The sequence below is a fragment of the Leucopleurus acutus genome (genome assembly GCF_964270905.1).
Source record: "Leucopleurus acutus genome assembly, chromosome: 5".
In the NCBI taxonomy this organism is placed as follows: domain Eukaryota; kingdom Metazoa; phylum Chordata; class Mammalia; order Artiodactyla; family Delphinidae; genus Leucopleurus; species Leucopleurus acutus.
Window position 1 is genome coordinate 9210103 of NC_139147.1, and position 22153 is coordinate 9232255.

At 45.3% G+C, this 22153-nt stretch overlaps 1 protein-coding gene across 2 annotated transcripts in view; it reads left to right on the forward strand.

Moving 5' to 3' along the window:
- Positions 1-22153, forward strand: part of SETD4 (SET domain containing 4) — a 110436-nt gene that overhangs the window by 61501 nt on the left and 26782 nt on the right. For both annotated transcript variants that reach the window (XR_014326201.1, XR_014326202.1), the window contains one exon: positions 21633-21777. The gene's annotated coding sequence lies outside the window, so the exon portion shown is untranslated. The remainder of the gene's footprint in view (positions 1-21632; positions 21778-22153) is intronic.

Below are 22153 nucleotides of genomic sequence, written 5' to 3' on the forward strand. Positions count from 1 at the left end.
ACCTAAGGTTGTTTCCTGGACCTGATCCCTCCTTTCAATGATCCCACGTTCTAACCTGCCCCTTGGCTGTGTTATCTCATTTGCAGAACAGCTATTTGTCAGTCCTCAGGGAGTTGTAGAGTCATGCATCTTGATGAAGAAGAATAATAAGTACCGTGGGCCAATAGTGATTCAGTGCCGGAAGCTGTAATTCCCTCATAGGCTAGTCACATTCGATGATTTACATAGACTTTATGATCTTGGACTAAGTGCCTTCTGGATTGTCTCATTGCTTATTAAAATAATAACAGCTATTAAATTTAACAACAGCAGTTTTTCAGATCATAAGGACATTGTGTGAAAAGCCCTTGTCTTTTATTTATTAAATGCTGTATCTGCATTTTTTCCCCATCAGAAGCTAAATACAGATGGTTTCTAAGATATATATTTTGACTTACTTTATCATTTGGATCTGAAATGAATGTCCAAGGGTTTCTGGTGGAGGGGAAGCCCCTTTAAATTATGTTAAAAGATAGAGGTTAGGAAGATAATTTACTTTCCATAAATGTAGTGCTTTTATTATATCTATCTACCTGTCTGTCGATCGATCGATAGGTAGGTAGATAGGTAGATAGATAGTTGATTTATTTCAGGGGTGTGGTTTAACCCATGGTATTTGTACATTGATGGTTTTATGGGTCAAGTTAAAAGAGAGTAATACCTTAAACTTCTCTATCACTCTACAGCATTAAAAAAAATTAATTAATTAATTTTATTTTTGGCTGCGTTGGGTCTTCGTTGCTGCACGCGGGCTTTCTCTAGTTGTGGTGAGCGGGGGCTACTCTTCATTGTGGCTTCTCACTGTGGTGTCTTCTCTTGTTGCGGAGCACGGGCTCTAGGCTCGTGGGCTTCAGTAGTTGCAGCACACAGGCTCAGTAGTTGTGGCTTGCTGGCTCTAGAGCATGGGCTCTAGAGTGCAGGCTCAGAAGATGTGGTGCATGGGCTTAGTTGCTCTGTGGCATGTTGGATCTTCCTGGACCAGGGCTCAAACCTGTGTCCCCTGCATTGGCAGGTGGATTCTTAACCACTGCCACCAGGGAAGTCCCCATTCTGCAGCATTTTAACAGTTGGTTCTGTTAATATTTCTGGTATATCCTCTGTTATGGTCTGCACTGTGTTCCCACAAATTGATATGTTGAAGCTCTAACCCTCTATGTGACTGTATTTGGAGATAGGATCTTTAAGGAGATAATTAAGGCTAAGTGAGTGTGATGGTTAATTTTATATGTCACCTTGACTCGGAGAAGGGATGTTGAGGCGGTTGGTAAAACATTCTTTCTGGATGTGTCTGAGAGTGTTCTAGAGGAGACTAGCATTTGAATTGGTGAACTCTGTAAAGCAGCCTGCCCTCCCCAGTGTGGGTGGGTATCATCCAATTCACTGAGTGCCTAAATAGAACTAAAAGACAGAGGAAGAGTGGATTCACTTTCTGCTTCAACTGAGACATTCACCTTCTCCTGACCTCAGATATTGGCACCCTTGGTTCTCTTGGTTTTGGACTCCGATCGGGACGTACATCACCAGCCCCTTGATTCTCAGGCCTTTGAACTCAACAGAATTACACCACTGGCTCTCCTGGGTCTCCAGCTTGCAAGCAGCAGATTGTGGGACTTCCTGGCCCCCTTAACCATGTGAGCCAATTACTATAATAAGTCTCTTCTCTATCCTATTGGTTCTGTTTCTCTGGAAAACTCCACTAATACAGTAAAGTCATGAGGGTGGGCACTATTCCAACTGGACTGGTTTCCTAAGAAGAGGTAAAGACACCAGGGATGTGTGCACAGGGAAAGGCCATGTGAGGACACAGTGAGAAGACGGCAGTCTGCAAGCCAAGGAGAGAGGCCTCAGGAAAAACCAACCCTACTGACACTGTGATCTTGGACTTCTAGGCTCCAGAACTGTGAGAAGATAAATGCCTGTTGTTTAAGCCATTTAGCTGTGGGATTTTGTTATGGCAGCCCAGGCAGGCTAATAGATCCTCTTATTAAGGAAACAAGTGTTGGGCCAGGACTCAGGAAATGCTCCAACAGATCAAAGCCACAATGCAAGTACTTAATCCCCTATCCCACTGAAAACGTCTTTTCCCTTCAGTAATTTGCATCTGAAGAATCGAAAAAATGATGGAAAATGGAATTACCAAAGTGACTATGTGCAAAAGATGAGAAGTATAAGAAGTTTTTCTTCCTTTGGTGGATGAATGAACCCTAGTTCTGTCGGCTGTGTAGGCTCTTCTGGGGTTCCTTCACTTAATAATGAGTTTTATTGATTTGGTAGAGCAAGTGTTACGGAAGTGAAAGATGAAGAGATTGTTCACATGCACAAAGAAAACACAGAAAAAAAGCACAAAGAGATGCTTTTTTACTTTTTGAAATTGAAGTATAGTTGATTTACAATGTTGTGTTTGTTTCAGGTGTACAGCAAAGTGATTCAAATATATAGATTCTTTCTCAGATTCTTTTCCCTTATAGGTTATTAGAAAATATTGAGTATAGCTTCCTGTGCTAGACAGTAGGTCCTTACTGATTATCTATTTTACATACAGTAGTGTGTATATATTAATCCCAAATTCCTAATTTTTTCCTCCCCTCTTTTCCACTTTGGTAACCTCTGGTTTGTTTTCTGTTTTGTAAATAAGTTCATTTGTATGCTTTTTAAAATTTAGATTCCACATATAAGTGATATCATACAGTATTTGTCTTTCTCACGTAGTAGTACTCCCTGACCATGCCATCCAGCTAGAATTTTCCCCTTCAAGTGTCTACTGGATACCGCAGATCCCACAGTCGGCCCATTTACCTGTAGCTCTGTGCAGTTCTGGTCCTATTCCCAAAACGACGTCACTCAATATTTAAGAAGCGACCGGAATTCTTAGTTATTTTTACTTGCAATTTCAAGGCTTTTTCCTTTCCCCAAATCTCCTTGGGCTATAAATTAATCTTAGTCAAAACATGCTTTTAAGAGAAGGGGACTCAAAGTAGGACAACGACTTGTTCTTTCTGAAATTGCATATAATTTAAAGTGGTATAACCTTTGAAGGGGAAATGTGATCTGTTCAGAACATCGCAGTGGTATTTAAGGAGGCTCTCTGTCTGAAAGCCCCATCTCAAAGAAGGCAGGTATTTGGTTTCAGATGATCAAAACAGCCTTGTACTCTTCTCGGAGTTATTTTGACATCTAAATAATAGTTCTGGCATTTCTTTCAGAGTGTAAATCAATAACGTTGACTTAGTGCATTCTTTCCTCTTATTTTCTTTCCTTACGCTTTTATAACCTTAGATTAAGTATTAATAATTATTTTAAGCCTTGGCTTAGGTTTGGTCCTTTGCCACTTAGTGATGCAGGAGGTACCTCCCCCTCCCCCCTCCCTTTATCAGTTGCCTGGCTCTTCCAGAATATTCCCTTTCTGGGACAAAGGCAGGTAAGTGGGTTTAGCGGTGGCCTTGGACACGTTTCTCTTTCCTCTTTTCCAGTTCTCACAGTATTAGAACACGTACATCTTTCTCCCATTTTTACCACACTTTGCTATCCTTACTTCTCCCTCGTCTCTCACCGGTGTTTCTGAACGCTGTTCTGCCTCAGAATCCCTGGTGCTTGTTGAAGCTGCCATTCTTGGGCTTCACCCCAGGCCCAAAGAATCCAAATCTCTGGATGAGGACCCAGAAGGTGCAGTGTAACAAGGACCCAGCGGTGCTTTCAGCATTAATGTCTGAGACTCACTTCCTGCTTTCCCAATTCTCTTCTCTTCCTTCCGGTGACACCCTAAGTAGCGATTGATTCACTAGCCTCTAATATGACTGTTATTGTATTTTCAAAAATGTTTGCACCAGCTCCCCAATTTTTTGTTTTTGTTCTTGGCCTTCATGCCTCCATTTAATGGCCAAGCCATCAGTGCCCAGATGATGCCCATGCCCCCATAGGGGAGTCCTCCCTCCTGCCCGGTATCCCCTGAAGAGCCCACCCAGGCTCTACAGGGAGACAGTGTGGTGTAGGAGGGTGCTGGGGGTGGGCGTGAGGGGGCAGAGAGGCGTGAAAGGCGGTGGGAGAGGTTTTGGGTCTTCAGACCTAGGTTTGATGAACAATTCTGCCGCATAACCAGCTGAATGACCTTGGTATATTTGACCTTATGAAAGCCAGATTTCTCAGCTCTCACAGGGTGGTGGGGATGGGTGGGAACCTGGGGGATACTCTACAGTGCAGGGCTGTTAGGAGGAGAAAATGAAACAATGTATGTAGCGCTAGGAGGCGAGACCACATGGTAACTTTGATTATTCTTTAGTTTATTCCTTTTAGCTTCATTCCTGCACTTTTGTCTTGGGTTGGCTCAGCTCCTTATCTTTTTCTTTGTTATCCCCTCAGATGTGACAGTTACCTTCTTAAATTCTCATCTTTTTTTTTTTTAATAAATTTGTTTATTTATTTTTGGCTGCGTTGGGTCTTCGTTGCTGCGCGCGGGCTTTCTCTAGTTGCGGTGAGCGGGGGCTACTCTTCGTTGCGGTGTGCGGGCTTCTCATTGCGGGGGCTCCTCTTGTTGCGGAGCACGGGCTCTAGGCACGCAGGCTTCAGTAGTTGTGGCACGTGGAGTCAGTAGTTGTGGAGCACGGGCTTAGTTGCTCCTCGGCACATGGGATCTTCCCGGACCAGGGATCAAACGTGTGTCCACTGCAATGGCCAGCGGATTCTTAACCACTGCACCACCAGGGAAGTCCCAATTTTCATCGTTGCGTCTTCTTTTTCAGATACCCCTCTCTAAAATGACTACAGCTTATTCCAACCTTTAATTCTTGATCTTGAGGTAATGGTGTAGAAATGTCTCAAGCTAAGAGTCTTGGTAGATATCTGCTGTTCTGGTCTGTTTCGCACCCATCCCTTCCACAATAGCACTTCTCTTCACCTTTGCGGTCCTGCCATTCCTCCCCCATCATGTGTTGCTGGCTGGCCTATGGGCGTCTGACTCAGGTGTGTGCCATTGTCCTTCCCACCGTGGTGATTGGTCCCAGGCATTGTCATGGGACACAAGCGGGGCCTATTAGTGTTGTTTTCTGTAGATGTATACATTGGACTTGCAGAGAGAGCTTGCTGTTTGGAACTCCAAGTCTGCTCTAAGATCCCTTCAGGCTGCTGACACTTGCTTGCGGGTGGGGTGGCGAGTAGGAGTGGGGGAAGAAGACAGTGTCTGTTGCCTCTGGGTCTTGTCATGTCCTGAGGCTCACTCCCCTCTTCCTGGTAATGAACACCTTTCCAATCTCTGTTTTCTGGAGGGGGTCCTTCTGCGGAGATGCTGGGTGCTGGCTCTTTTAGGACTTACAGTTTTCTTAAGTGTTTGTATTCCATACCCCTTTTTCTTTCCCAAGGCATGTACACACTGTCATTGTGGCTGAGTTTGGGGCAGCATCTAGGGAGACGCATTTGTCACACCTGGAATCGCCGTTCCCCTCTATCCCTTAGGTCCTGTTGGTGAAATTGGCCCCTAAGATCCATCCCTTTATCCAGCATGGTTGCTCTTTCCTAGGGAACCTCACAGTCTCTCCTATTCCTACCTTCTACTGATTCTCCTTACTTGACCCTGTTCTTCCTGCCCCCAGTTTCAACAGATATTAAAGTAATTTCTGGGAGGCTTCGGGCCCCTGTGATACTTAGTGGATGACACCTGTCTGGGTGGTCCAGCCATCTCCACAAGCTTCATCTGCAGCCTAGCAAGGACTTCTGCTACACATATCCTTAGAACTGGCAGAAGTATGTACACATATCGTTCAGATATCGGGATAGAAATAGTATAGGAGTCATTAGTGGATGCAAGTTCAAAAATTTCAATTCTGGGACTTCCCTGGTGGCGCAGTGGTTAAGAATCCGCCTGTCAATGCAGGAGAGACGGATTTGAGCCCTGGTCCAGGAAGATCCTACATGCCTCGGAGCAACTAAGCCCCTGCACCACAACTACTGAGCCTGCGCTCTAGAGCCCGTGAGCCACAACTACTGAAGTCCGCACGCCTAGAGCCCATGCTCCACAACAAGAGAAGCCACCGCAATGAGAAGCCTGCGCGCCTCAACGAAGAGTAGCCCCCGCTCACCACAACTAGAGAAAAGCCCATGCGCAGCAACGAAGACCCAGTGCAGCCAGAAAAAAAAAAATTTCAATTCTATTTAATTGCATCAGTGGGATGTGGTAGAAATAGGAGGAGGTAGGGATCAGGGTGCATATACACTATGTTTGCCTCTGCCATTGAATAGCTGTGAACTTCAGACAAGTCAGGAAGACCCTTCTTCCCACTGTTTTCTCATTGGTAAAATGAAGGGTTTGGTTTACATAAACCTCCTGCCTCTAAATTATGCATGACCCTATGGCGAAGGTTTTAAGTTGACATTTAGGGCCCATGGCAGTGGATTTTGAGCCGTATGCCCAGAGCCCACAGCGCTGAGGGCTGGGGTCTAGGTCTGGGGGTGGGGCTGACTCAGAGGATATGAGAAGGTCCAGTGGGTGAATCTCTGAATCTCCATCCTCCTACTATAAGAAGACCAGCTCTGATTTGATCGATTTTATATATTGAAGACCTACATAAAATTTCATTCATCAAAATTGCACTGTTGCTGGACTGCCCTGGTGGCGCAGTGGTTAAGAATCCGCCTGCCAATGCTGGGGACACGGGTTCGATCCCTGGTCCGGGAAAATCCCACATGCTGCGGAGCAACTAAGCCCGTGTGCCACAGCTACTGAAGCCTGCGCGCCTAGAGCCCGTGCTTCGCAACAAGAGAAGCCAGTGCAATGAGAAGGCTGCGCACTGCAATGAAGAGTAGCCCCCGCTCGTCGCAACTAGAGAAAGCCCACACACAGCAACAAAGACCCAACACAGCCAAAAATAAATAAATTAATTAAAAAACCCAAAAGAACCCTCATTATCTCTTCTAAAAAAAAAAGAATCTATAAAAACTGCACTGTTGCTAAAAAGAAGCTGGAAAACCCCTTGGCTTATTCAAACAAGTAAAATCTCCCTCATCTTGGTCTAGCTTGGTATCACTAAACTTACCTTTCAGTACTCCCCAGATTACTCTCTACCTCAATCAGCCTGATAATCTCACAGTCCCTTAAATACTTCATGCCCATCCGTGCTTACCTGATTCTGTTCAAAATGATCTAGCCTTGGAAAATGGGAAATTACTGACTGCAAGAAAATGTTAGTTCTTGAAGTTACTAAAATTGGTCTCACTTAGCAAGACACTGTATAGTTGGGCTAAGGATACGAATGAGGTCACAATGCCAGCAGGAGAGACAGAGGAGTGAAGTAGTTGATAGTTCAAACCTCTGATGTTTCTTATGTGACACCTTTGTCGGAGGGGCAGTGAGGAGTGGGCTTCACGTCTGATGAGAAGGGGAGGGGAAAGGCATCCGCCTGTCCTGCGCTATGGCCGTGGGGCTGCTGTGGGGTGTCCCCAATTCATAAGATTTGTCCACATCAGATCATGTCATTGAGTAGTCACTTGGAGATGGGACCTGAGCAACGGCAAAGCCAATAGGAGTCACTTACATCCTCACCCCTCACTCTGCTTATGATTTCCACCTGGAACACACAGGCTAGAGGCCCCTCATGTGCGCTCTGGGTCTCTGGGAGCCAGGGCGGTGGGAGGAACACAGGCTTTATTCTTCACTTTCGTCCACAACACAACCCTCCAGTGTGTGGATTTATCAGGTGTTAATGGAAGGATTGGCGTTTAATTTCAATAACTCACAATGTAAAAGGTGAAGGATGATAAAGCTCTTAATGTAAAATGTGGCTTTCTTTTAATTAAAGGGCAAGTTCACCGTGGAGTTCAACCTCTGCGTGGACACACGCCAGTTCCCAGGGTAGCTCCTCTGGCCTAAAATTTCCTTTCTCATCTCATCCTCGTCTGCTTTTGACTTCAAGATTTTGTAAGTGTAAAAAATGAGTTGTGCTGTTTCCTCTTTTCCTAGTATCTGAAAAATTTTATGAGAGAGTAGAATTCCTCTTCCTTGAGTGTTCGATGGAATTTACCTGCAGAAACATTTCTATGTGGGAAATTATTACTAATTTTACTCTTGCATATATTTGAAATTTTTGATCATAAAAAGTGGAGAGAATAGAATCATAAACCCCATGTATTTATCATCCAGATGAGGAAAGAATTTAAATTAGTGATTAAATTTTGTAAATATTTATAGGACCATTCAGGTTTTCTATTTCTTCTATACTCACTTTTGACAATTAGTGTTTTTCTGGGTATTTATCTATTTTAATTAAGTTCTCAAATTATTGGCAAAAATTGTTCATAATTTTCTGTCTTTTAAATTTGTACATCTATATTTCTGTTTTTCATTCCTAATCTTTTTTATTTATGCCTTCTCTCTTTTCTTTAATCAGACTTACAGAAGGTTATCAATATTTATTACCTATTTCAAAGAATCTACTTTTCTCTTGATGTTCCTTTGTTTCAATGTCTGGACTGAGGTGCACCCCAGGGCTGGAACTGAGTTTGGGAGGGACCTTGGACCGTTAGATTACGTGCCTAGCTAGGATGCTCCTTGGGCAGATCAGAGGAGGGATTTTCAAGACCAAGCTAAAGACGATCACTTTCAGGAATACAGTACATATTAAAAGCAATGCCATAGAAAGAAAGACAACAACAATAATAATTATAATACTGATACAGATTAATTGCTGTGTGCTGAGGACTAGGTTAGGTGATTTACACACATTGACTCAATGTTTACAATAAGCCTGTGATGTTTCTGTTATTAACCTCATTTTCAGGTAAGTAAGCAGGCGCTGTGTGAATAAGTAATTTGCTCAAAATCATAGAGTTTATCGATGGTATTTGATTTCAAAACCTATGTTTTTCCTGTTATCCCATTAACCATGAACAGAGGGAAAATTGGGTGGATTGCTGGAAACCTTGAGAGTTTGGACCACAAGACATGAAAAGCCAATGGGATAAACAGAGTTCAGCTTGTCACCTACTTCCTTGGCCATTCTGGGCCAAATGAATAAAGCAGACCCAGTTTCATTTTAAATGACTTGATCTTTATTTTATTCTGGGAACTCCAGGGAGAGAAAACGTACCTGGTGAAAAGATCCAAATGGAAACAAATTCTTTTTTTCAATACAAGGGAAAAGTATTCCTTGAAATGAAGTTTTAGTATGAAAAATTTGGGTAAATGGCATTAAAAAATTGAAATACAGTATTAATGTTTGCCAAAAAAATGAGCTACAGAGAGCAACCTAGAAGCTTTCATTGTTTTAGTTTTTCACAGCAAACATATAAAGATGATAATATGCGAACACATTACCAAAATGAGCATGAGAGCGCCAACTAACCTTTTGTTGAAAGCATTGTTCTCAGTCTATTTAAAAAGCTATGAAAATTACAAAAGTAATTACCCCATGGCACTTCTACTACTACTACCTTTTTGTGGAACAACATTGGCTTCTGTAGGCCTAGAGTTGCATGTCAAGTCATCCATGTGTCTGTTGTGTTTGAATACGCCTTCAGGATTCTCTGAGAGAGGGACCCAGTAGATAGTTAAGTTTCTGATTTAAAACAAAACAAAACAAACCCTTTTATTTCTTTTTAAAACTCCTTTCCTTCTCCCTTTCTTAGTAATTAGTTCCGTGCTGTCCAATAACACTTCCTGGTAAGTGTTTTATACCTGTGCCATTCAATATGGCGGCCACTAACCATATGTAGCCATTGAGCACTTGACCTGGGTGGTTAGCATGACTAAGGAGTTGAATTTTCAATTCTATTTCATTTTAATTAACTAAAAATTAAACAGTTACATGTGTCTAGGGATACTCAGTTGGACAGTGCACATTTAGTCTATCAATCCATTTCAGAGTGTTTGTTTCTGATGGTAAGACATCATTTGTGATGCCTGCTTGTGTTTTATAGTGGTCTGAATTACCCATCTGATTTCCCTAACTCTCACATTTCCCACATCAAAAAGATCAGTGGCTGAAAGAGGCTGGCTGTCTCACCTTCTAATCAAATTTGATTTTGTTGTTTGGGTGGGATCTTCTGCCCCAGTTATGGTCTATTCTAGATGAGGTTCTGTGGTTGAGTGTGGGTGAATTGTGGCTTTCTGCTATACCGCTGGTGTTCATGCAACACACTGGATGCTGAGGGCAGTCGAATGTAACCTGGGAGGAAGGGATTTGCTTATCTTTCAAGTTGTTTGAAGACCAAACCACAGCCATGTTGGGATAAAGTGGCCATGTGAGACAGAACCAGCAAACTCTAGGGAGGCTTCATCTCCGCTCACCACAAAACCTCAATGTTGATACGCCTTTCTTTTCTTTATGGGCCTTAATGACAGACTGTCCTGGGTCCCAGTTGCTGTGTTGCAGTGGGGAGTAGTATTTTTACTGCATGTAATTATTTCTGCAGTTGCCCTAGTGTTTTAAATAAAGTGAGAGCAACCCTTTCTTTAAGAGGTGGCAACAGTTTTGTACTCCTTGTAGATTACCTGTCTTCCTGGTTCCTGGTAGGACAGTTTCCAGTCTTCCTGTACCAAGTTCAAGTCTGCTGGATCCAGAGCCAGGGGTCTTTAGAGTTACAACTAAATGCACTGGTTCAAATGACAAAAACTGCAGGCCTGTCGCAGAAAAAGGCCCATCTAAAGGAGATGGCACAGAAGGTGTCTTTCCTGTTGTTTCTGATCATGTTTCTTCACAAAAACTTGATTGGTCTCTTGATCTCCTTCCTCAGTACCTTGCTGAGAAACAGGCCTGGTTTCTGACGTCTGGGTCATCTTGTCTTGTGCATCTTGTCTAAATCTGTGGCCATTACCATCCACAGGCTTGGCAAAGCCAGTCGATGTACAGACACTGTAGGCAGAAGGACTTTTCTTCCCTAATCTTCCTAAAAGGGGTGGGAAAGCATCCTTCTCCCCCCTTTGACCGTCTGATGCTTACCTGCCCAGGTGGAAGTGTGAAGGGTGGGTTGTCTATGGCGCGGTGAGTGAAGAGTCTGCCTCCCTAAGGGGCTGGGTGAAGTCCAGGTTGACGTCTGCCGCCCCCTCCTGTTCTTGTCACCGCAGGTATCCATCCCACTGTCAAGAGGATCCAGGAAGACTCACTGCTCTTCCTGACTAATCTGTGTGATTCTCATGGCACTTGTCCTTACACTTCACATGGCCACGGCGTAGAGGAAGGCTGGGTAAGGTCCGTGAGCCGGGCAGGTGCACATGGGGTCCCCTGCCTGTGAATGTCACCTTGGCCCATGCTCTTGTGATGAGCCAGGAGCCAGGAGCCATCAGACTGATCCCTGTTTTCCCTGAAGCTCCCCATCCCGAGCAGCACTTTGCCCTGGATGATGGGAGGTGAAGGCGGATGCGTAAGGGGGACCCCTTCTCTCCCTTCATCCTTCCATTGACTTCCAACATTCATTCATTTACTCACCCAGCAGTTATTTATCAAGCAGACTATATACCAGCTGTCTTCACTGTGGCTACACTTGTGAATGAGACCCGCACAGCCTGTTTCTCTCCAACCCACAGAATAGCTTCTAGACACATTTTCCTTCCTTAAAAGCTCTCTCCGTATTCTTCCTATAGCACCTGTATCCCAAGGACAGCGGGAGAATCTTATGAGGATATTTAAAATGTGTTTTTCTAATCGATTCCTCCCTTTGGAGGCAAAGTGAACTAATGTAATAAAAATAGAACCAAAGAGGCCAGAGTCAGAGAGGACACAAAACCCTTCATGGTGCAGAGGATGATTTACTGGGATATATTTTCTCTACTTCTGGTGTCCGAGGGGAGAGCAGGGCTTTGTGTCCAGGAGACCTGGAGCTGCCCTTGTCCACGCAACAGAGGCAGGGTGCGTTTGGTTTTCAAAAGAACTCAGTTTCGAGAGGGCTGGGGACAGGGCTGGGGACAGGGCCCCGGGGGTGATGCCCTGAGGCTGGGAAGTGCTGCAGTCCTGGAGTGCAGGCGGGAGGTTGCTCCATGACGCCCCCAGAGACAACAGGGCCTCTGCTGTGTCAGGGCCGTGAGAGGGTTGGGTGTGTGTGAGGGTTGGGTTGTGTGAAGGTTGGGGGGTCTGTGTTTTTCGATGGCTGGGCCTGTGGGGTTGGTTGTCATGTGTGTGGGGGGCACTGAAAAGGAACTGGGGCCTTGGAAGCTGCTGAGACAGACCCCTGGGCCCAAGCTTCAGATGGGCATGGGCAGTGACGTCGCAATAGTAAACCGACGGTCTTCTGTGATGCCCTGTTCATTTCTAATTATCTCAGTTTGGGCGGCTGTAAGGAAGGGCAGCAAACTCCAACAGACTTTGTAGGCCCACGTGTATAGCAGCATTGTTCACAACCGCCAAAAGGTGGAAACAGTCCAAGCACCCATTGAAGGATGACTGGATGAGCAAAGTGTGGTATATCCACACAACGGAATATTATCCAGCCTTAAAAAGGAAGGACATCCTGAGCCCTGCCACAACATGGACGCACCACAAGGTTACATTTCATTGTGCTGGGTGAAGGAGGTCAGCCATAAAAGGGCGAATGCTGCATGATTCCACTTACATGAGGTATATCTGGAGGAATCAAATCCATAGAGACAGAAAGCAGAATGGTTGTTGCCAGGGCCTGGGGGTGGGGTGGGGAGTTATTGTTTAATGGGAACAGGGTTTCTGTTTGAGGTGATGAAGAAGTTCTGGAGATGGATGGTGGCGAGGGCTGTACAGCAGTATGAATAGACTGAATGCCACTGAGCTGCACACTTAAAAATGGTGAAGATGGTAAATTTTATGTGATGTGTATTTTACCACAATTAAAAAAATAAATGAAAGGACAACACAATGGGCCTAATTTGTTGTAACTTTTATTTTAAAAAATTTATTTATTTATGTATTTATTTATTCATGGCCATGCCACATGGCTTGCGGGATCTTAGTTCCCTGACCAGGGATGGAACCGGGCCCCCTGCAGTGGAAGCACAGTGTCCTAACCACTGGACCGCGGGGAAGTCCTCCTTAAAACGTTTAGAACGAAAAGAGAAATCTGGACTAAAACTTCAGAAGAGTAGGCTGGGAAAATGGAGGGAGGCTCTGTTATTTCCCAGGGCGTGAAGTGAGACCAGATTTCTTGTGGATTAAAACATGACATAGAATCCAAAGTCTCATCAAAAGAAAGTTCTGTCCTGGGCTGCCCCTTCCCTCCGTCCTGTTTGTGTGTGTTTTGAGCGCCTTCAATGACACAGACATTTATTTCTCTGTCCCAGAGCGGTAGGGGGGCAGCTCGGTGGTCACTGCTCCATGGGGTCCCCCTGGGACCAGGCAGGGGGGGCCGGGCCTTCCTCAGTGTCGCCGTTCCATCCCTTCCCCCAGCCTCCAGGTTGAGTTGGGTGCTTATACTTGGGGAGCACACTCTTTGCTCTCAGTGTCCGCCCAGGGCAGTGTGCTCCCAAATTCTCTACCAGAAGGGGGAAATGCAGTCCAAGTGGCCCAGCCTGGGACAGGTCAAATGGATTCAGTACATTTGAAGTGAGCAGGTACCCACCTCCTCGAAGGCCTGTGGGGACACCGGTGTGGCTGCAGAGAGCACAGCCGGACGCGGCAAAGGAAACCCTTGTCAAAGGTTTCCTAAAGGCAGTTGTAGGCTGAGCTTGACAGAAACCTCATTTCCCCAAGGTCATGGAACCAAGCTTTACTTTTATATGTTCAAGGGGCCCCGGGCAAGCTTGGCCTTGCATCCCCGCTCTGTCAGGTTAGGGTTAGGGTTAGGGTGAGATGTTCGGACAGGACCCTGAGGGGCAGGGCATAGGTCAGCACTCAGGGCCCAGTTTCTCCTGCAGCACCGTTTCCTCTCTCCTCCCTACTTCTCCATCCCCCAAGGCCACATCTGTTTGCACATGGAAATCAGGGGTGCGTGTCTCTGTGTTTAGAAAGTGGGTGCTCTGTGAAACCTGGAGCAGACGGCTTCTCCATCAGCACCAGAGGGTGTGGCCCACCTGCCTTTCATTATCTGAGGTCAGAGGTTTGAGTCGTGGACTTGACCTCCTGTTGTCACCGAGGCCCTGGCTTGAGCTTCTGCGTCTTCATCCATGACCAGGTCGTGTTGCAGAGTCACTTCAAGGTGAGCTGCCCCGCTGTAGAGCCCTTTAATATTTTGGCCTAGGCTCCCGTCCCATTTGAGGCATGTAACCGGTTCAAGTAGCAGCTGGGGGCCCTTTGTTTATAACTCTCTCATGTCACATTCCTCAGTGGATTTCTTTTTGGAGACAATGTTCTATGAATCACCTCTGAAATGAGAAATTGTCAGCTTAGGGACTCTTCTTTTTGAATTGTCAGAATAAGAATAAACTAACTCTCTGAAGTCCTTTCTGGAGTCCTAGGCCCACCACAAAGGTGGAGATGAATCCCCCACACCCTGATCTGGGGACTGTGTTTTATTCTATTTTTCCCCCAAAGGGTAGCAAGGCAGTTCTCGCCTGCTTCTTTCGTCTCCCTGCTGACTGCTGACCGTCCCACTGTTATCCTGCTTCTCCACTTACTCGTGTTGCTATGAGTCTCAGATTCCTCATCTGCAAAGTAGGTATAATAGCTCAAGGCTGCTGAAAGTTTGTGAGTTTCTGTATGTGAAAGTACTTTATTGATTTAAAAATGCTATACCAATGGACATTATTTTTATGCTAAAAAAACTGTGAGAGGATGGGGCATTTGTCTTTCTCTGGGCCCACTGCCTGGCAGTGAGAATATCAGTCTTTTTTTTTTTTTTTTTTACATCTTTATTGGAGTATAATTGCTTTACATTGGTGTGTTAGTTTCTGCTTTATAACAAAGTGAATCAGTTATACATATACATATGTTCCCATATCTCTTCCCTCTTGCGTCTCCCTCCCACCCTCCCTATCCCACCCCTCTAGGTGGTCACAAAGCACCGAGCTGATCTCCCTGGGCTATGCGGCTGCTTCCCACTAGCTCTCTATTTTACGTTTGGTAGTGTATATGCTACCTTATTAAAGCATTTTAATAATGAAGATCATTTCTCTCTCCTCCCCCTGGCCCTCTCTCCCTCTTCTCCCACTTTGGTCCAGGAGGCGATGAAAACTGGCTTTCACTCCTTTTCGTCTTTCCTGGTAGCCCGGTCTCACTGTTGGAGTAGCTTTCAAAGCTCTTTCTCCTTGAACTTCTGCTGTTGCCATCTGCTTTTACAAGGGTCGATAGAGGACGGTGCTCCGAGCCTGTGAAGGTGTTGGAAAGCCAGACAGCCTCTGTCTTCTGACTCACAGAGATTGATGTGAATGTTAAAGGCAGGACTTTTTGTTTTCTCCCGGAGAAGGTCATTAATTAGGAGGCTGAAGAAGCAGAGTGGGCTCAGCTCGGGGCTGGCGGAGGCTGCTCGTATACTCACCTTCTGAGAGCGCTCTGCAGTCCTGACTCGGCTCTGCCCCTAGACATGGGATCTGTCCTCACGTCCAGTGGGGCTGGGCTGTGTTCCCAGGCTCATGGGGAAGTGAATATCTGCATAGTGCTTTGTTTAAAAGTTTGAATCTGATTGTGCGACTCAAGCCAGTGTGTCAGACTTCAGCCAGTAGCTTTTGGGGGACCTTGCAGGGGTGAGAAGTTATCCAAATACTGTGACCTGGGAAACCTTTCTGTTGATTTTAATGCACTTTGTACAGTTTTCCAAGGCTCTTGGCGGCTTGGTGGCGGCCTGATTCTTTGTGTAACACAAGGCTGCCACGGACGCAGCAAAAGAAGAGTTAGGAGTGTGTGGTTCACCGACTTGGAATCCGGACACACACGTTCTGGATTTTATTGCCAACTAACAGTCTTGAGGGAATGATTGGCTTAGCAACACAACACCTCTCCCTGAACCTTGGTATTCCAGCTAGTTCTTGAAAATTACTGCCATGTGATAACTTTTTGGTGGTCTCTGTGTGGAGAAGACAGAGAAGGATAAATGGTATGAAAATTGGCATCCGTCTTGACATTTTGGCTGGCTGTCTCCGAGGGGTAGCTGTTGTACGGAGGGATGTGCTCTGTCAAGTGTTGGAGGGAAAAAAAGATGAGCTTCTAGCTATCACTTGGCTGCTCAGGGTGTCCGATTGTTGGAAGTAGAGTTGGGGAAACCCAGAACACACTGGTGAAATCCAGGAAGCCAAGAGCATTGTGACGTCATGCGTGTGAGAGATCGAAATGGAAATTCCACTATTTAGGTGAAATCCAAGACTTTGAAAAATCACAGATTCACGGGAAGTTGCAAAAAAAAAAATATATACAGGGAGGTACCATGAACCCTTTACCCCTGCAACGTCTTGCTTAACGATAATAACAAAACTATGAAATGATGCAGAGTGCTTTTGAAACAGCTAGGTGACACATCAAGATGATGAAATCACAGTGCTATTGCAAAGATAGCATCGATTTTTGTTGAGCCCCTGTTATGTGCCCATCCATATATGGGGCATAGGGAATGTGGATAAATCAGTCTCGGGTCCTCCACTGAGGGAGCTACAGAATAACCAGGGAGTCTGACATCCAATAAAAAAATCATGTGCATAATTCATGAATCACAGTTGGGATAAGTGCTATGAAATGAAAATAGAACCCAAAGAAAAAAAGTTGATTTCGTGAAAAGATACCTTAAAACGTTTCCATGACGTTTCCTAATCTTATTTTAAGATTTGCCAAAGATTCTACGGTAGCTGCAACTTTGAAGTTTACTCCTTGTATTACATTTATTATAATTGCATCCCTTCTGGGCTTATTTTTTTCCGATTTCTTCTTTTTTTTCCAGTCTGTGGAAGCCAAGCATGTCTTGGAATGGGCACTGATGGTTCTGCCCACAGATGACAGTTTATGAGGGTGTTTTTAATGTACGTTAGCAACTTGGCTGCAGAAAGGGAATCAGACCTCAGAGATCCATTCCTTAATGTCACCAGCAATTAGGAGCGATCACACCGAAACTGACGCCTGCCAAGAGGAGGGATTCTTGAATGTTGGTTGGTTTGGCGAGACCCTGAAGCATCTTCTCGATTACAAACCTTGCTGCCTCTGGTTTCACAGGGCAACTCCGGCCAGCCACGCAGAGTTCACGTGCACAGGGTTCCATCTTGTGGTTCAGCGATATGAGCTAATTTGGAATCCTTATGGTTTAAGTGCAGAGAGGAACAATTATGTGTATGTTCCCTGTTGAACACAACACGTGGTATCCAGGCAACTCAAGTGAAACGTAGGGGAGAGAGCAGCTCTCCCCACCTGCTTGGTAAACTCAGCTCAGGTGGCGGAAATAATACCTGGATAAATACCACCGATCACTTAGGACATTTTCTTTAGATCAACATTTGCCCTGGGAGGTTCTCAGGTCTTTTGGCTTTGGCCAAGCAAACTGTGTTTCAGACAACAAGTGGAAATCAGAGGTTTGCCAGAAATGGCTGGGGGGAATGGGCTTTAACAGTGGTGTAGGCAGCGGGGCTTCTCTTCCGAGGTCAACTTTGGGTCTGTGTGAGATGCAGCCTAGACTTAGGATACCTGCCCAAGAGGCACGTGATATCCAGAAGTGCTGACTTTCCGTCTGTTCAAGTGGAGTGTCTTTTGCAATTTCCCACTCCTCCTTTTACACATTCTACATCACGGAGCCTCTCAAAATGCACTGTTGGTACAGAAGCAAGATCTCCACTTCAGGGGCTGTATTTGGCCACCTGCAAATCCCAGTCCTTGTCCTTCATCATGACTTTAAATGCGTGAGGTGGGGGAGCGGAAGCCCCCCACGATATCCGTTGCCCCAAACCTGACTTTTCTTCCCTCTATGGGGAAATGGCTGGATCTGTTGATGATCCTCTTAATGGGAATCTTTTTGTTGAATTTCACTTTTATTATACATTTTAAATTATAATTGTAAGAATGATTTTTTTCCCCCCAGAGTATTAGAGTGGAGTTTGGGATCGTTCGTTATTTTTATTTTTTTGGCGGTACGCGGGCCTCTCACTGCTGTGGCCTCTCCCGTTGCGGAGCACAGGCTCCGGACGCGCAGGCTCAGCGGCCGTGGCTCACGGGCCCAGCCGCTCCGCAGCATGTGGGATCTTCCTGGACCGGGGCACGAACCCGTGTCCCCCGCATCGGCAGGCGGACTCTCAACCACTGCGCCACGAGGGAAGCCCCGTTCGTTATTTTTAATGAATGCTGGTGAGTGGGGAGGTGTGCTCTTGGGCCCGGAAGCCTCATGTACTAATCTTTGCAGGCAGATGCTGCTCTAACTCTTGGAGGCAGCTTCTCTATACCCCACAGGGCCTGGCATCGTGCCCTGAACATATCAGCTCTCAGTGCACGCTGCCTGCTTCGCTGTTGAAGACGTGTAACTGGATCGTACAGGTGTTAAGAGCTGGGCTTTGGAGAGGTGGTATCTGATTTTGAATCCTGCTTCTGCCACTTAGTCTTCTGAGTCCTTGGACAAACCACTTAACCTCCCTGAGCCTCAGTTTCCTCATACGTAAAATGGGGATAATAAGGCCCACTACATAGAGTTGTGAAAATTAAATGAGATGGTGTTTACCACGTTACATAGAGCCTGTGGATCGCCTTTCTCCCTGTTAGATTGTAAGCCCCATGGGGTAAGGATATGTCTCATTCACTGCTATATCCCAATGCCTGGTACGTAGTAGATGCTCAAGAAAATACTCATTAGATTAAGAAAAACGTGTTGTAGATTTTTCTGTGATATTACTGAGTAGAGGAAGAGAACAGTTTAAAGATTTGAGGAATGAAGACATGAGACAATTCTATTTGGAACATAAAATAATGGGAGGAAATTACTTTTATCAACATGAGTTATGTAGATGTATCTTAGTATTGGGCATTAATCCCACTTTTAAGTAAATTTATTATTTTAACTAAGAAGTCATCATTAATTTCTTAATAAAAACATTAATGATGTTTTTAGGATTCCTGAGAGAAACTGACTTAGATGTTGGAAAATCTTTGACTAATATGCATGTTTTTAATAGAATTATGGTTTTGGGCACCAAATATGGCAGTGATGTCCCCTTTCTTTCATTTCTTCTCTTTCCCCCTCCTTCTTTCTTGCTGTCTTTCTCTGCCTCCAAAACACAACGCTATCGTGCATTGAAAACATTTCTGAGAATTAAGGATGAGGGGAATGTTAGCTTCTCAGGGAAAGTTTAAAATAAAGTCAAAATAGTGTTTTTCCTTAGGAGTTACTCAAGCTTTGTAATTCCATAGGTAATCAGTAATTTTTCTGCTCTCCAGATTACCCAAATCTGGTATCAACCTGTAGCCAGTTTGGAGCATCAATTCTTGTCTGACTCAGTTGGGAATGAGGTGGGCACTCCTTCAAACACCCATCGCAGAGTAGTACCAAGTGGCTTTGCGTGTTTTAAGGACAGTTCTTCAACTCGCCACCAGATGGCAGAGGTACTCCACTGAAGTTCACCAATGCGTTTGCTGCGTTAAAACAGCCTTTGACACTTTTTCTCCTTTCTGGACTTTCTGGATGCAGAAAAGAGAGCAGCTCATGAGGGCTTGTACTTAAACATTTTATGTAGGAATTAAAGTACATGTTAATACAGATTCTGGCACTTATTTGCCCACTTAAAATAGCTAAAGGGTTATGTATTTTTAACCCTTAAGAGACTGGTGTTGACATGTAATTTTGATTATTATTATTTTTTCTTAAGGTCAACTTTGATTTCCCATCTCCTTATTTCTAAGCCCCAGTCTGTCTCCCCCCCTTTCTTTGTGGGATCATAACGAGGCTAAGAATTAAGAACAAGAGTGTTGGAAACCCTCAGCTCTGGGTTCAAGTCCAAACTATTCCACTTGGGTGAGCCGCTTACCCCATCCATGCCTCCGGTTCCTACCGAGTGAAATGTTGGAGGGTGTGAATGAGGTGATCTAGCTGATGCCCCCGGGGCACCTATGGTGCTCACACGGTTGTGTTTACTGTTAGCTGTGCAAAGGCAGTGCAGTATTTTACATCTCTGTGCAATATTTTTATTTATTTATTTTTTGCTGTATGCGGGCTTCTCACTGCTGCGGCCTCTCCCGTTGTGGAGCACAGGCTCCGGACGTGCAGGCTCAGCGGCCATGGCTCACGGGCCCAGCCGCTCCGCGGCATGTGGGATCCTCCCGGACCGGGGCACGAACCCGTGTCCCCTGCATCGGCAGGCGGACTCTCACCCACTGCGCCACCGGGGGAGGCCCCTCTGTGTAATATTTTATATCTCTGTCCGGATGCTACATTATAACTTAGTGACGGCCCCTTTGCTTGCTCTTCCCATTCTCACCACAACCCTCTGGGTAGGCTGCACCAGTGGTTCTCGTTGCTGGAGAAAGGGGAGCGGTATTGCCTCCTCAGGGCACAGCTGGCAATGTCCAGAGACAGTTTTGGTTGCCACAGTTGGAGAGTGGGTAGAGGCTAGGGATGCTGCTAAACATCCTGTGGTGCACATCCTGCAGCGCCTCCCACCCTCCGCCCAGCGAAGAAGGATCCAGCCCCAAATGTCAGCAGTGCCCAAGTTGAGAGACTCCGGGCTCACCGGTACTCAGTAGAAGAGAAGTTCCCGGTATTTGGTCTAGTCCATTCAACCTGATGAAATTCCAAACATATATTGTACTAATCAGGCCTGTAGTAGACTCTGGAGCCCCAAGGATGATAAGACACAGACTCAGTCTTGGATCTGGGAAGGGTCTGGGATTTCACTCACAGGCTAATGACTTAGCCTCTTACTGGTTCACTGGCTGCTGGCAGAAGACAGAGTCCTGGGTCAGAGACGAGGGACTTCATTATTCATGGCAGAGCAGACTGAATGAGTATTATGACGGCCTGGGTTCCCCTTGTCCTCCAAGCCCCACAGGGGCAATATGAGGGGTCCAGGTGGATGTTAGGTGTGCAGTGGGTTTGTGTCATAGCCGAGGAATGCTGAGCTTGGCGAATCCACTGTTCTTAGAGTAAGTGATAAGCAAGTCCATTTTTTGTCTGGGGGAAGACATTATCCCATCTCTCAAGGGTGTAAAGAATTATACACAAGGTGCAGAGGATACAGAGCAGGGTATTTCAGATGGGTAGCATTTGAGAAGGCTTCACGGAGGAGGAGATATCTGAACTGGGTTTTGAAGGGCGAATAGGGTTTCAACCCATAGACAAGGGGAGACAATATTTCTCTCCTCTTCCCAGAAATAAATTAACTTATCTCCTGAGCAGCTCAGCACAGGTTGTATGGGAACAGGGAGGACATTCTGGAAAAGTCCTGGCTGGGTTTGATTAACTAATGAATCTGGGCGGGCTGTTGCCAATTATGTCATGCTATTGTCAACTTATGTCTCAAGGTAATTTACTATGAGCAGATAGGCTATGTTTTTTTTCAATATTTTTTAATTGAAGTATATTTGGTTTACAATGTTGTGTTAATTTCTGCTGTACAGCAGAGTGATTCAGTTATACATATATATATATATATATTCTTCTTTTTAATATTCTTTTGCATTATGGTTTATCATAGGTTATTGAATATAGTTCCCTGTGCTATACAGTAGGGCCTTGTTATTTGTCCACTCCATATATAAAAGCTTACATGTGCTAACCCAAGCTACATTTTCCTTATGTGATTTTTTTTCCCCATGCTGTAGCTGGGAGCCTGTACTGGCCCACGGGAACCAGACTTCTTTATCACCAGTAGACCCTCCTTCAGTACATGATCGCATGTTTGGCCAAGGTTGACGGACTGGAGAGCAGGATCCAGCGGATCACCTACAGAAGGAGATGGAGAAGGAGGTAAGGGCAGGAATGTTGAGTCCAGTGAGTGAGCCTGAGAACTGTGTGGGTCAGCACCAGGGTGTGATCTCCTGTTGCCCGTGGTAGTATCCTCTGGGCACACTGGCTGTATTGAAAGTATCAAAGGTGGGCAGGCAGGATATAAAATGCAGCCTCACTATGGAGAATCCTATGTGATACTGTCACAGTGTGGCCTGTTATACCACAGTGGAAAAGACGGTCCTAGGTTACATGCATCAACGTGGATAAATCCCAGTCTTTTAATCCTAAGCCCAGAAACCATTCTATATATTTCCAGTCGGAAGGGTTTAGTACAGGAAATCAGGTCCTACAAAATTGTTGGAAGGGATGGGAGGGGGCGAAATCCAGAGATGGG